We start from the raw sequence: 15,485 nt of genomic DNA, 5'->3' as shown, positions 1-15,485 counted from the left end.
TCATTCATTAACATAAATCTATCAACATCACTTATAACATTAATCTTTCTAAATCCAGTGGGAAACTTCTCAAACTTCATCCTTTCTGACCCCACAATAGCTTTGTGTTAATCGCTCTCTCCTTTTAAAAACAATTTATTTCTGGGCTGACTATTGCACCACACTGTCCTTGGTTTTCCCCTTGCTTAGACATATCTGTAGGCTCATCCTCCTCTATGTGCTGGAGTTGCTGTCGGCTCAGAACCATAACCTTCCATGTCTGACCCTGTATCTTTCTGCCCATTCGCATAGCGCTGATTACCCCCAAAGCATGAAGGACTCCCATATTCATGTCTCCTGGAACGACCTCCACTATGCCACACTAGCCCTAATTGACATTGTGCCCCAGTCAAACTGAACTCCTGATACTTACTAGTTTTTACCCAAATATGGCTTGTTCAATTCTAAGAAGTAATTAGTTCCATTCAGTGACACTATCTATGAAATCCATGTAAATCATAAATCCAGGTGTCACTTTTGATGACTTTCTCCTTTGTCCTCTCACACCCAGTTCATCAAGAGGTTTTAGCCATGTTTTTCCCCCCTCAATATATCCTAATTTTGTCTATTTCTTTCCATATCTCTTGTCACTTCCCAGGGCCAATCTTCAGTCATATCCGTATTCATTAACCACCGCTTTAACTTCCTTCTCTACACAATGGCCAGACTGGGTATTTTGAAAAATAAATCTAATTGTGATTGCTCCTTTTTAACAATCTGAAGTTTTCCACTGCTCTTTTAATAAAAAACAAAACAGTTAACATAGCCAAAAATGTCATATAAATTCTGACCTTTAAATCTCCACTTTGCTCTTGTATATGCATCCTTGGATTGTGTGCTGATGCCACATGACCCACATTTAGTGTCTCAAAATTCCTTTGCTTCTGTCACGGAGCTTTACACATTATGTTACTTCAGTCTAGAATATTTTTTCTCCTTGGCTTAAGGAACTCTTACCAATGTGTCAAATTTCAGCTCAAGCCTGATTTCATTAGCGACATCATATTATGTTATTATCATTTTATATATATCTATAGATAGTTATATATTTGTGTATATTAGCATATATTTGTATATTTGTGTATATTTGTAGTTTCATATCTTTACAGGAATACATCACAATTAGAGATAAATCTCTATAGATAAGTCAAAATGGATTGATCATATATACCTTTCTAGGAATAAATGAGATTAAAATTCTGAGGACTGTCATTAAGAAATTATGCCAGAAACTCCATACTCACTCCCCAAATATAGTAAGTATTGAAAAAAGAGATGAATAAATCTTCACAGCACTTTTAGAAAGGCAGAATAATCTCTCCTTTTCCTGGGATGGTCAGCGAATATGCCCTCTAGAGACTAAGTTGTAGGCTACATTCAGTCAATCATCACTGAGCAGAAGCCCAGGGCCATTCAGTTGCTGAACTGTCCCAAACGGATATTGTTGGAACATTGCATTTGATAGGGTATAATGAAACGCCTTTCATTTCTCTTTCTTTGTGGCATCATGCATACACATGATGCATTGCAGTTGAAATATCTTACTGTGGCTCAATTGGAGGTTCTTACTCAAAATTTCAAACCTACTAAAGAATGCTGGCTATAATAATATTTCTACCAAAAAGGTGTATGTGGGGGGTGCCTGCGTGGCTCAGTCTGTTGAGCTCTCGACTTTGGCTCAGGTCATGATCTCGCAGTTCTTTGAGTTTGAGCCCCACATGTGGTTCTCTGCTGTCAGCACAGAGCCCACTTCCAATCCTCTGTTCCCCTCTCTCTTTGCCCCTCCCCCACTTGAACGTGCTCTCTCTCTCTCTCTCTCTCTCTCTCAAAAATAAACATAAAAAAAGGTGTGTGATCAATGTTAAAAACACAAGTAAGCTTGAGAACAAATATCCAACTGGAATTCATTGTTGAAAATTATGGACATGTTTTTAGTTTCCCATATATACTGACAAACTGCTTCCCAGAAAGGGTATAGCAACGCACATTTCCACTAGAAGTGAGTTATAGTGCTGTTTACATATATCCTTGCTAGCATCAGTTATTATTTTTATCAACTGAAATTTGACACTTGGATGATTATGAATGTTAGTATCAATTCCTTTAATCAGTACTAAGTTAAATATTTTTTTCACATGCTTATAGACTAGGAATTATTTCTATTTATAAATTTCCAATGTAGGCTTTTTATTTATTTTCATTGAATGCTTATAATTATGTGTTCATTTTGTTAGAATTTTAGTATAATTGTAAAATAGTTACATCTGTCAAAACTATAATAAGGACACGAGGTTGGCCCAAACCTTAAAACAAATACTTCTAATTTATATTAAAATTTGTTTCATTTGTTTATTCTTTTTCTTTCTGAATCCAGAAAGAAAATTTACCACTATTGACTTCAACCACTCTGCTCTAACATACCAGCCTTATTTCTGTTATTTCTCTTGATGTTTATATAAATGTGTGCTCACTGTCATTCCTATCCCAACTTGAATAGCTTCTCCAGAGTAATGCTTTCCAATCACCTAATCTAAAGTAGACCCCCAAATGCAAGCTGGTACAGTCACTCTGGAAAACAATATGGAGGTTCCTCAAAAAGTTAGAAACAGAACTACCTTATGACCCAGCAATTGCCCCACTAGGTAATTAATTACCTAAAGAAACAAAGAATACTTACTCAAATGGATACATGCACCTCTATTTTTACAGCTGCATCATCAACAATAGCCAAATTATGGGAAGAGCCCAAATGCCCATCGGCTGATGAATGGATAAAGAAGAGGTCAGCCACAAAAAAGAATGAAATCTTGCTATTCGCAACAACATGGATGGAGCTAGAGAGTATAATGCTAAGTGAAATAAGCTAGAGAAAGAGAAATACCATGTGATTTCACTCATATGTGTAATTTAAGAAACAAAACAAATGAATATAGGGGAAAAAGGGGGAAGCAAAACAAGAACAGACTCTTAACTATAGAGAACTGAGGGTTGCTGGAGGTGAGGTGGGTCAGGGGAAGGGGCAAATAGGCGATGGGGATTAAGGAAGGCGCTTGTGAAGAGCCCCCGGTATTGTATGTAAGTGATGAATCACTAAATTCTACACCTGAACAAATGTGTTAATAAATAAATTAATTAAAATAAAGTAGTCACCCAATCATGCCCTGTTGTGTTATTTCCTTAGCCTTTATTTATTTTTATTTGGTTTTTAGCTTAGTATCGCTTTCCTGTGTAATTTGTTAACCCCTTGAATTCACAGGTCTTTTCTATCCTCACTTAACACTATGTACCTAATGTTTAGAACATATGTGCTGAACAAATACTTGCTTGATGAAATTTTACAACATCAGTGAAAAAAACAGGTTAATTTCCTCCATAACTTCAAGTCTTTTCTGAATTGCTTCTACCACACAGCCTTTATTCACATAAAGCCAGCACACGTTTACTTTTATTTCTTAAAAATTTGTATTGCTTTTGTGAATGTGACCTATTTCATTTTGGGGGAGGAGGATTTAGTGTTTAATATTAGGATAGGTTAAAGCTGGCCATTTAATCTGGACCTCAATTTCTTCATCTATAAGTTTAATAATAGTCCAACCTCATATTTTGTGAGTGCATGAGAATTACATAATGTACATAATGTCCTTAGTTTGTTGTTTACTTTCTTTTCCATAAATTCTGTCACCTTAGAGTGGATATCACTCAGTTTGGAGGCAGCAGGAGCTTAGGAGAACAATGAATTTAGCAAGTTTCAGGCAATCAAATCAAATAACGTAAATCTCTATGCCAATTTAACGATGGACACTAATTCTGGAGTATCAGAGAATTTTCCAAGTTCTTTTTTCTCATTTACATTGCCAAGCTTCTACTTATTTATATTTTTCTCACTACACAAATCCCTCTTTAATTTTGCCAGAGGGTTTAGCCATTCCTCTGGAATGCATATATTGCATGCAAAATCTGCATTAAAAATCCCATTACAGAGCAAACTCTCAAAAAATGTTATCTATTACCACTTGACAGCACTAGAAATATCAGGGCACTTTTTAATGCAATAAATAGAATCTAACATACAATGCACATAGTTGTATACATTCCTAAAACATATAAGCAATATGAAGTTTGATTTAATAGACAAGAAGGCATATTGGTCAGTGGAATTTGGCCAACCACTAAGAATCTCAGATTTAAAAAAATAATAATAATGTTTATTTATTTTGAGAGAGAGCACAAGCAGGGGAGCTGCTGAGAGAGAAGGAAACACAATCTGAAGCAGGCTCCAGGCTCTGAGCTGTCAGAACAGAGCCCTATGAGGGATTCGAACCTGAGCTGCAGTTGGATGCTTAACTGACTGGGCCACCCAGGCGCCCCAGGAATCTCAGATTTGTTCAAAGTATTCTTCTCAAGAAACAGCTAAATAAAGCAATAATTTACAGAAGAGGGATTAGACACATAAACAGCATGAACAAGATGTTAGCATGTTGTTCTCAAATTTCTAAATTTAACAAATGCTTCTTAGCATGAATTCATTATAAATCTATTCTTATAAGTTTATAAAGAGAATTTTTAATAAGTAAGAAATACCTTTAAGCTGCTTAAGTTGTCTATGCTAATTAAGAAAACTGGCTGCAAAGCTACACGTAAAACCTATTCCTCTTGTAATGCACAAAACAATTTTACCCATATAGTTTATTGTGGAAAAATGACTTCAGACATTTTCTCTTCACCCCTGATATCAGCATATTTGAAAACTTTCAATGAATAGATTCCATGTTTGACCAGTGCATTTCACAACCTCACTCTGCTGTTACTTTGGATTTCGATTTACTGAATTTGGGAAATAGTGTTCCTTAAATATTCTTCAGTCATTCATTTGATACTGCTGAGTGTAGGTCATCTCCTAGCCTTCCATGGTGGTTGCACTTTTAAGCCAATGTAGAACTGGTCTAAGAGAGAAACTAATAAATGATATAACATTTTAATTCAAAAGATTCCCTGACATTATGACATATTGATTTTTTGCTCTCAAATGTTTTTAAAGGCAACCAGAATTTGAATTATGTTCACTTTAAAACACGTATCTGATAAGCTTGACAGAATTATATCAGTTCACACCATTATTTTCTACATGAAAAAAAAAAGGAAAAGAATAAATATACTCTAAGATCGTTATTCTCTTTGTCCTGTAACTTCATGTTATGAATGACTTCACTCCAGCATTATGGCGTTTCCCCGTATTTGCTCACTAGCAGTTAGGGATTCTTTGATCTTCAAGGCTGCTATTGTATAATTGATCAAAGGTTTTGAACCTGAGGTAGAGCATAAGAGATTGGATTCTGAAATGTCAGTTCACCCACTAACTTTGACCAAATATATTTCTGGACATACTATTAAATTCATAAAAAAAAGGAAAAAAAAAACTTTTGCTCAATTAAATATTTTTTGAACACAAAAAAGCATTTTAATTGCCAATTACAAATGAGAATTTAGGCATATATTCTAGGATTTCTTAAAATACATTATTTAATAGAATTTTTTGGCAACATTCATATAATTAATTGTTTCTTTTGTTATTAAAATTAATAACAATGCCAAAAATGTCATACTAATTCTAATCTACTAGTCTGAAATTAAATCACGCTTGTTGAATTTTGAAGAGTTCAGGCATTATGAATTATGCATAATATTTCATGCCAGAGGAGTTCTGACACAGGTCATTCTAAAACCTTGGAAATTCAATGTTAGCCTTCACTCTGTACAAACTGATAGTGTAGCTATTCAAAAAAAAAAAAAAAAGTGAACTTGCAAAGCAAATGTCATTCTAACCTCAAACTACTTTTAGTGTGTTTGAATACCTGGCAGTGAAACTGACCAAAGATAGAAATGATATATTGCTCATGCCATTACGAAGGGAATATTGATTTCATTGCATCAACCAAGCTTAATTAAGGTGCAGTGGATGCTGTTTCTGAAGTCACATATGGAAGGCTTGAACACCTCACTGCCTTCAAGTTAGGTTTAATGCCAGAATTGGGAGGGACAACAATGGTATTTTCTTGTGTTTCCCTCACTTCCTTCTGTTTCTCATCCATTTCCTTACATATCATACATTCAACTGCTTTTACTTTCTCAGTACAATTTTAAAGATGAAATCAATGTTGTTGAGGTGTGAAAATCCACCACCAAGCTCCAACAGCACTTAATACACTGGTGGAAGACTTGGTGATTTTTCTACCTATTTGTAGAGATAACAAAATAACATGGAGCAAATGCTACCATATTATGGGAAATTTAGAAACCACCAGAATTCTGTTCTAATGTGAAATTTAATTTTCTCATTGTCTTCTTTTTTTTCCAGTGAATCTTAAGATATTTTTTCTCTATACATGTCCTAATAAACAGGTTTATTTTCAGAGTCAAAACCAATCAAGAGGAGAATAAACACAAAGTAGGCCATCCTTAGAACACAAAAGGATAAAACTTAGCCCTGATGTATCAAGGCTTTTAAAGTACAAAAAAACTAATAGAATATAAGGTGAGGAGATCTTTGGTTCCATTTAATAGAAAAATGTTTGAATACACATTATTGAGCTATTTCATCTGTGGTTCTCTGTCTCAAGTAGTTCATTCTATTCTTTTTACTTTTCCATAATTTGTTTCCTTTTTCAGGACAATAGATTTTAGCAATTTAATGCAGCATATTTTGTACCATAAAGAATGCATTTCTGAAAGGTGGAAAATATCAGCACAGTCCTAATAAAAACTCAGTTATTATTTTCAGTCATTTGATCCATTTGCAGGCATTCAGAACACTTTAGACTTCATCATTCTGTCTTCTCATGCAGAGCTGACACCATGTTATTACCCAACACAGAGATCTTTTACAAATCCAAAAATAAGTCTTGACTTGGTGAATAATGGACTCCCACCACATATTTTCAAAAACTATACAGTAATTACACTCACATGGTTGATACATGCTGCATACTAGGTCTCTGGAAAATGAATACCAGTTTAATGGACATTTAATTTTTATGTTTTCAATTGTATTCCACTTTTGCTATTAGCTCAGTATAGCCTACAGCGCAGGAAATAAAATATCTCTGTTTCTATCTCTCTCTTTCTCCCCTCTAAAGTTGGAAGGAAAATTAACCTTTCTGGTAGTGTATTTATAACTTGCTATAACTTCCAAACCTTAACAACATTTACCTAAAAACATGTCTTGATGAATATTTATGGGACGATGGTAACATTTTTATCTTCATTTTGTTGTAATTTGCCTTTAGGTAAAATGTGAAGAAAACACAGAAACCACAATATACTAGTGTGGTAATAATACACAAAAATACACTCTCAAGTCCCCATGTACACCAGCATAATGTTAAAGGCCATAAAGTAAGAAAAATAGTATCTGAAAATGTTAAATGTATGGCTTGGTTTTATTTTGCAGGTAGTATTCTTGATTTTTTTTCAAATGACATTTAAAAGCAATTCTTTGAGGACAAATAAATCTTAATTATAAATTATAATATGTTTATCACAACCATGTGAAAGTGCATTTAAAATTTTTTTATTCTTATAACATCTGTACATCATTTACAAACTCGTTGATTTAAAAAATAAGCATATGTCACTTTTTAAATGGAAAAACTTTACAACTGAGTTTTTATTTAAAAAAAATTTTTTTTTTCAACGTTTATTTATTTTTGGGACAGAGAGAGACAGAGCATGAACAGGGGAGGGGCAGAGAGACAGGGAGACACAGAATCGGAAACAGGCTCCAGGCTCTGAGCCATCAGCCCGGAGCCCGACGCGGGGCTCGAACTCATGGACCGCGAGATCGTGACCTGGCTGAAGTCGGACGCTTAACCGACTGCACCACCCAGGCGCCCCATACAACTGAGTTTTTAAATAGGATAATAAATACATGTATTCATTTTCCATAGGTTGTATATATCAACTGACAACATTCCTAGAGTGTTACTATTTTTGATATGTGGGCTTGGTATTGATTTGAGGCAAAACGCTACTCCCTCATCCTCTCTCTTCACTGCTCCTGTCCTTGTGATTTTGGGAGAAGAAATGGTTTGTTCCAGTTTGTTGGTTTCCTTTTTCACTCTCACTTAAAGGAAGGATATTTGTAAATCTAATTTACCTGCAGAGCACATCCTTATGCTAAATGCCTTGAGCTTCTGTTCTCACAATGTTAGGTGTGCACTTTTTGTTTGTTTGTTTCAGAGGTATGATGCTCAGGCTAATCTCACTTAGATGGCTGGATATTGAAAGACCATAACTGTTCTGTTCAGGTCCTATTATGTATTTTCACCCTGTTGGCTTGTACTATCTGAGCATCACTTACTCCTCATTTGTTCATACAACAAACATTTTTGTGGGGCGCCTGGGTGGCTCAGTCGGTTAAGTGTCCGACTTCAGCTCAGGTCACGATCTCACGGTCCATGAGTTTGAGCCACGCGTCGGGCTCCGGGCTGATGGCTCAGAGCCTGGAGCCTGCTTCCATTCTGTGTCTCCCTCTCTCTCTGCCCCTCCCCCGTTCATGCTCTGTCTCTCTCTGTCTCAAAAAAACAAAAAGAAAGTTAAGAAAAAATAAAAAAAAACACAACAAACATTTTTGAGATAGTATGTGCCAGGTGCTGTTCTGACTACTAAAGATACAAAGTCAAATGGAACATCATACCTACTCTAGGAACTCACAACCTAGTGTGAAATAAAGAAAATAAGTCAGTGGTTGCATTTCAATGTAAAATAGGTGTTGAGTGATTATACTGTGATAATCCAGACAAGAGGCATCTGGTTTCTTTTCCTTTTTGATAAGTAATTAAGGCTTCCTTGTAAAAAACCCATCAAAGAGCCTCCAATAAGGGCAACATATTAAACTTTGGTCAACTCATAACAACTCTTCTTGGTTGTTTAACAGATCATCTGTGGACACCACATAGAGGAGTGTTGCTATGAAAGAGGAATGTGAACTGTATCATGGGCCCCAAGTATTGGGTACAGGGGATAAATGTCCAGGGGAAAGATATGCCGAGGGTATCTTGAGTGTAAAAGGACTGCATGTTGAAAATACGAGAAAAGTCACATAAGTCATTTTGGCTTAGATCTCTTGCTCTCATGTAAAACCTACTTGGAAGCATTTACTCTTAAAAGACTAAAGGGTATAAAATCTTGCCTGTGCCCATAGTAGAACTGTTGACACACTGCAATAAGATTTGTTGCCTGTGACTTTTTATAGCAGTTATATTAAGGGCTTCATTAGATCAGTCTGTGGGATATGATACAGTGATATTAAAGCAGTAGATAGCTGGACATGTTCTATCAAAAGAAAGGATCCTGATGCATCATCAATGTTTCTCAGGCAATAAAGCAATTCTTGTAGCTGGTGCCAGTAGAGAGTACAGAGCATCTAAAAAACCTGGATGCAGAAACAAGAAGTAGGCTTTAAATATCTAGGCCTGAAGATATCAACAAACAAAAGCAAAGATGCAAACACTGAAATGAGAATTCTCTTCAGTCCATAGTTGGAAGCATAGAAATTACACAACTGTCTAACGTGTTAGTGGTAAATTGAGAGTGGACACATTTCCTGATGTGCAATAACTATAACTTTTAAGGCTATAAATGAATCCCTGTGAAAAGAATCTTGACAATTTTCTAGCATAGAGAAAAGGACACAAATAGGGACCAATAAGAGAAAATTCGAACTATTTATTTAGTAAGTAAATAAAAAAAAACCGACCTCTGGTTATCACCTTTTAAAAATAGACTTAGTTTATTAGGCCAAATATACTTTTTGAATGCGGCTAAAATGGGCTTTGGCAAAATGCCAAAAGGAGTTTATTTTTCTACGGAAGTGGTCCTTGAAAGAGAAAGCTCTAGAAACTAATTAAAGAGCCCAAAGGGGAATGAATCCATTTTGTCTTCCACTCTGCAGATTTTCAGTTCTGATCCTTCAAATGGTCCAGTCTCAGGCCATAACAAAAAATTGACACAGAAGCAGAATGGACTAGAAGTTCATACCAATGAGGAAGTAGTGGGCTGTGTTTTGACAAAGAAACTCACCTATTAATACGCCATCTTTTTCCTGAGACTTGAGTTTCTTTAAGAGTTTTTAAGTCTAAATTCAAATGGTGCAGAAAGCAAACATGTAGAAGAAATGCACCAAAAAACAAAGAAACAAACAAAAAAAATAAGAAAAAAAAAACTCAGCATCTACATTTATTGCAAGGTTTTGATTGACTTGATATATTGTATATATTGTTTATACGGTTTTGCTCCAAAATTAATTTACATAAGAATTTTGAATGACAGCCATAATGATAATCAAGTCCACTTTTTATTGCTTTCTATGCACACAACACTGTATAAAACATATGATTACATTTTACTCTTCCCAATGATCCTGCAAGGTATTGTTAGCCCCCTTTTTTTTTTAATTTTTTTTTCAACTTTTTAAAATTTATTTTTGGGACAGAGAGAGACAGAGCATGAATGGGGGAGGGGAAGAGAGAGAGGGAGACACAGAATCGGAAACAGGCTCCAGGTTCTGAGCCATCAGCCCAGAGCCTGACGCGGGGCTCGAACTCATGGACCGGGAGATCGTGACCTGGCTGAAGTCGGACGTTTAACCGACTGCGCCACCCAGGCGCCCCTGTTAGCCCCTTTTAAAATTAGAGAAAACTGAGGTTATCAGAAACTTTATTTTACTTTACTATTAACTTTCTTACTTTTTTTTTTTTTTAGCAAGAATTACTATAAAACTCCACTCATTGAGCCAGAGACCCTTGTGGTGTCAGAAAGATTTGCCCCTCATGTAACACACTACCTACACTTGTGAGTCAGTGCCCAGCCAGTGGCCTCAACTGCAAGCTTTCACAACATGCAGGGAGATTTTCAAATCTACTGTAGTTAAACTACTGGCAGACAGCATGGCAAATAAAGTCAAACAAATTCTAAAGACTAGTCTTGTTAGATTGTACCATCAAGTCCTACTTTGTGCCAGAAAACGTACTTAATATTTTTATGTATACAACTGCCTTGAGTACTTTATAAACTCTGTGATGTAGATACTAACATGTGCAGTTCAGATAGTGAAAGTGAAGTTAGAGGTATTGCAAATAACAAAGTACACTCAGCTAGTAAACATCATAAGTTGTATTGGAACAGAAATTGGTATTACTCCAAAGTCCACACTCAATTAGATACCTAGGTAGCCACTAAAAAAATAAATATTAAACTGAGATAAGTGATTGTTTCCAGTTTCCTACGTGTAACAAATAAAACCAACATAACATAGTATGTTACGTCTAGTTAGAACATCATAATGTGCAGTTAAGTCAGAATGTCATCATGTCTACTTAGGATCTCTTTTTCCCTTTTATCTCCCTGGAAGACCTACTTGTCCATCTCACTGAGAAAAAAGCGTATGTATTTTATTCTACCTAAATTCAGTTACCACTGGCTTCCTTGTATCTTGTATCTGGAAGTCTCTTGGTGTGAGACTTCCTATGACGGTCACAATCATGTTTGTCCAAAGAGCAAAGCACAGTGATTGACACATCTTTCCCTAGGACTCACTCTCAGAGAAACCCAGAGATAAATACACAGATAATTTTAACACCTCTGGTCACGATGGTTCTAAAGGAAGTATGGCAGAAAGAAACACTGATCCCTTAATTCTAAAATATCAGTAGGAAGAACTGGAGGACCCCAGGGCCCTAGGCCAAGATTGGCATCATTGGGTGAAAGATGTCCTGTACCAGAAGGACAAGCTGTAGGTATGGACAGGCTTCTAGGTCATCATGAGCCATCAGTGTTGTGAGTGGCTTGTCTTTCAGTGCTGAAGACCCTCAGGATGGGGTATTCCTCACTGTCCTGCCACCCCACCAGCTGCAACCAGGGTCAGGCACCTATACCTTCCATATCCTCCTAAACTGTCTGCTCTGTCCTAGGCACTGGCCCTTCAGGGCAAAGAACAGCCCATTTGCTTGCCCACTGACCCAGCACTCTACTGGTTGTGCCCCCTTTGGTCTCCTATTTTATTGGTCTCAGGCTGGCTGTGTTGGTCATGTCCCCTCCTCACAACAAGCAACCTATACCCACTCTGACTCTGGCCCCCTGTAATAAGCTTGTGTCCACAAGACACCAACTGTTCTTTAAAAAATGCATTTAGTTTATTTTTTTTAATGTGAGAATCTTTATTTTGACAAATAAGTGTAGTATAAAAGTATGACACAAATATTAAAAAAAGTTAAAAGATAAATATGTTTACAAATTATTGCAGAAATAATACAAAAGAGGGTAAAAATTCTCAATCAGGAAAAAAGAAAAATGTGAGCGATTATGTAAAAGCTCTTCCCTTGCAAGAAACGGGGATAAAGCTGAAGACCTGGTTTGGTTTCATTCCCGAAAAATGTACAAAATAACAGAAAGACCAGTTGAGGTCAAACGTTGTGAACCCACTGTTTTTTCTTTCTTTTTTTTTTTTTTTACCTGCCTACTTTTGATCTGGGGAAAGCTGATGACCACAGTGCAAAAGAGCTGATGGGAGAACAGCCAAGAGCTCTCCATCAAGGAGTTCATCATCCTACATTAACCTGCAAGTAGAAAAGGAAATAGAAAGCCCTTTGAGAAGTCTCAGTTCTGCAGCTGGCTGGCAAGATTTCCCTCACTGTTGTGCTCAAAACAGTTTACATCTTGGCCAGCAAAAGCGTGGAACAACAAAAAAGGCACGCAAGGTTTTGCTTTGGAGGAAGAGTTCCTGGACAGCTAGACAATGGTGGCATGCTTTTTCTATTTCTCCAGTGACGGGGGACTGAAGACAGAGTGGGTTGTCAGTGAACTGGAGCCTTACAGATTGCATAGTATAAGTAAGCCTGCCATGGCCAATTCCAAGCAGCTAACGTGACTTCACCAAACACGGGGTTGGAAAGAGATGTGCACAGTTGACGTTCAAGGGCCTCAAGGAGCCTGGGGGAGCCAGTGCTCACCCACAATGCATATTTCTGTACATGATCTGGTACTTCAGCCTGCTTTCCAACTCACCTCATTCCCTGACTTTGAAGTTCACTCTTAAAACCACTCTGATCTTCTTATAGTAGTTCTTTTTGTCTCCAATTCTTCCCTTGCTCATCCTCAGACACAGGCATTTCTTTCCTTCCTTCAGAGGATGTTTCAAGTGTCATTTCCTAAGAGAAGTATCTTTTTTTTTTTGGCCTTACATAACCTATGTAATGTAGCATCGAATCTTTTTCCACCCACTCACATAACTACCCGCTGAATCAAACTTCTTGTTGAGTTTTATTTAATTTGTTATTGTTGTTGCTTTTCTCAGAATATAAGCTTAAAAGGTAGGGAGTGTTTTGTTTTATTGACTTCTATATTTTTACTGTGTAATAGAGTTTTCATCACATAGTAGGTACTCTGTGAATACTTGTTAAGTGAATAAGTAAAGAAAGAGGTTGTTTACAAAGGCTTCAGTGAATGTACTAAACTTGATAAAAAAAAAACGTTGGGGAGGATCTTAATCGTTTAAAGGAGTAACTATCTATGATTTTAGCCTGCTTACCTGTTATATCAGCAGCTAAAAGGCAAAAGAAACGTCTGTGACAAATGGTTATTGAGTCTAACTTCAGGCTGAGTTTTACGGAGAATTTACTATGTGTTGGATTGAATTATGTTAAATATTACTTAAAAAACATGTATGGATTTCTTCATGTTAAAGCTTTTCATTTAATTACAAATAAAAACATCTTCTTTCATCTGAAAAATATTAGAAGTAGGAATATGTTATTTCCAGTTAAAAATATCATTGTGAATTTTATTTCCAAGCCAGAGTTTTCTCCCACATCCCCAATCGGGTGCAAGGACAGGTGACTCTTTAATTTCTGTCCTGAGAGCAACCACATGACTATATAATCTGTCTCTTTCTCTGAAGCTCAGTAGGGCACTGCCTTATATGTATTATCCCCACCCCTGTTTCATTTTCTTCTCCCTTAATCTGTGCTCTGAGATTGTCCTCCTTCCAAATGTATTAGCACTTAAAATTTGCCCAAGGCTCTGTTGGTGCAGGTCATTCTATTTTAGAAATTAATATATTGCTAAATACATTTGTGGGACAATTAGGCACAATATAATGTGTAGTGATGGTCCAGGGCAAAATGGTTACAGATTTAGCTTTGGATGCTCTAGTCTCCTGTTGCCATGGATTCCTGTTCTCTGAATCTTTCTACTTACTTCATGTATTATACCGATCTCCATTCTTCCTATTTTATATTCTCAATGGCCTATTTCTTCATCCACTGCCTTGTTCACCATGAATCTCAAAAAAAGTAATCAGTATTAACTGTATACCTTTGAATGTCTAATTATTTAATTATCACCATTAGTTATCACATAGTTTAATGCCTCCTATATTGTGCCAGGCATGGAGGAAGGCAAGAAAGACAGCTGAAACATACATAGGGCATGGTTTTTTACCATTAAGATGCTTAGTCTATAACATGAAGTTTGAGACTAGTAGAAAGATTAATAAATACACATTTGGAGCTGAGCAAGATAATCTTATGGAGCTTCAAAAAGGTACACAGTAGGGGCACCTGGGTGGCTTAGTTGGTATGCATCCAACTCTTGATTTCAGCCCAGGTCATGACCTTAGGGTCATGAGATCAAGCCCCACATTCGGCTCTGGGCTGGGTGTGAAGCCTGCTTAAGATTCTCTCTATCCCTCTTCCTTTCCCTTTGTCTCTCTCTCTCTCTCTCTCTCTCTCTCTCTCTCTCTCGCCCTCACCCCCCCAAAAAAAGTACACAATAAACTTCTGAAATACGTTGTATTGTCGTGATTTACAGATGGGGAAAGGAGGCTTGTAACACTCAATTTGCTCAATGTTTATACTCCAAAATTTGAACCTAAAACTATTAATCACCAATACTTTTGGGTTAGATTATACTTGAGCTTATCCTTGTATTTCAAGGCTAAACAAATGTAACTATGTAATATGTGGTACCATCCAGAAGTGACTGCTGTAGCCCCAAACCCATTTCAGGACATCCCTGAGAGACAGCAGTAAAAAGAAATCCCCCTAGTAGCAGAACAACAAGCAGGGCACCTGGTTGTACATTTTTCTTAGAAAAATAAATGGCCAACGGTGCCTGGGTAGCTCAGTTGGTTAAGCATCCAACTTTGGCTCAGGCCATGATCTCGGGTTCGTGGGTTTGAGTCCTGCATTGGGCTCTGTCCTGACAGCTCGGAGGCTGGAGCCTGCTTCGGATTCTGTGTCCCTATCTCTGACCCTCCCCTGCTCATGCTCAGTCCCTCTCTGTCTCAAAAATAAATATTAAAAAAAATTTTTTTTAAAAGAAAAAGAAATGGCGAGATACATGGTTGGATATATACCAATTCATGGCCAATGGTTTCGGTGTTTAGTCAAGGA

General features: G+C 36.8%; 1 non-coding gene across 1 annotated transcript; it reads right to left on the bottom strand.

Moving 5' to 3' along the window:
• Positions 1-10,789: 10,789 nt before the first annotated feature.
• On the bottom strand, positions 10,790-10,940 carry LOC125165080 (small nucleolar RNA SNORA62/SNORA6 family). The gene has a single exon (XR_007151966.1). It is a non-coding gene; the product is annotated as a small nucleolar RNA SNORA62/SNORA6 family (small nucleolar RNA).
• Between the last annotated feature and the right edge of the window lie 4,545 nt (positions 10,941-15,485).

This window comes from Prionailurus viverrinus, chromosome B1, assembly GCF_022837055.1.
Source record: "Prionailurus viverrinus isolate Anna chromosome B1, UM_Priviv_1.0, whole genome shotgun sequence".
NCBI lineage: Eukaryota > Metazoa > Chordata > Mammalia > Carnivora > Felidae > Prionailurus > Prionailurus viverrinus.
This window is presented reverse-complemented; position numbering and strand designations above follow the sequence as displayed.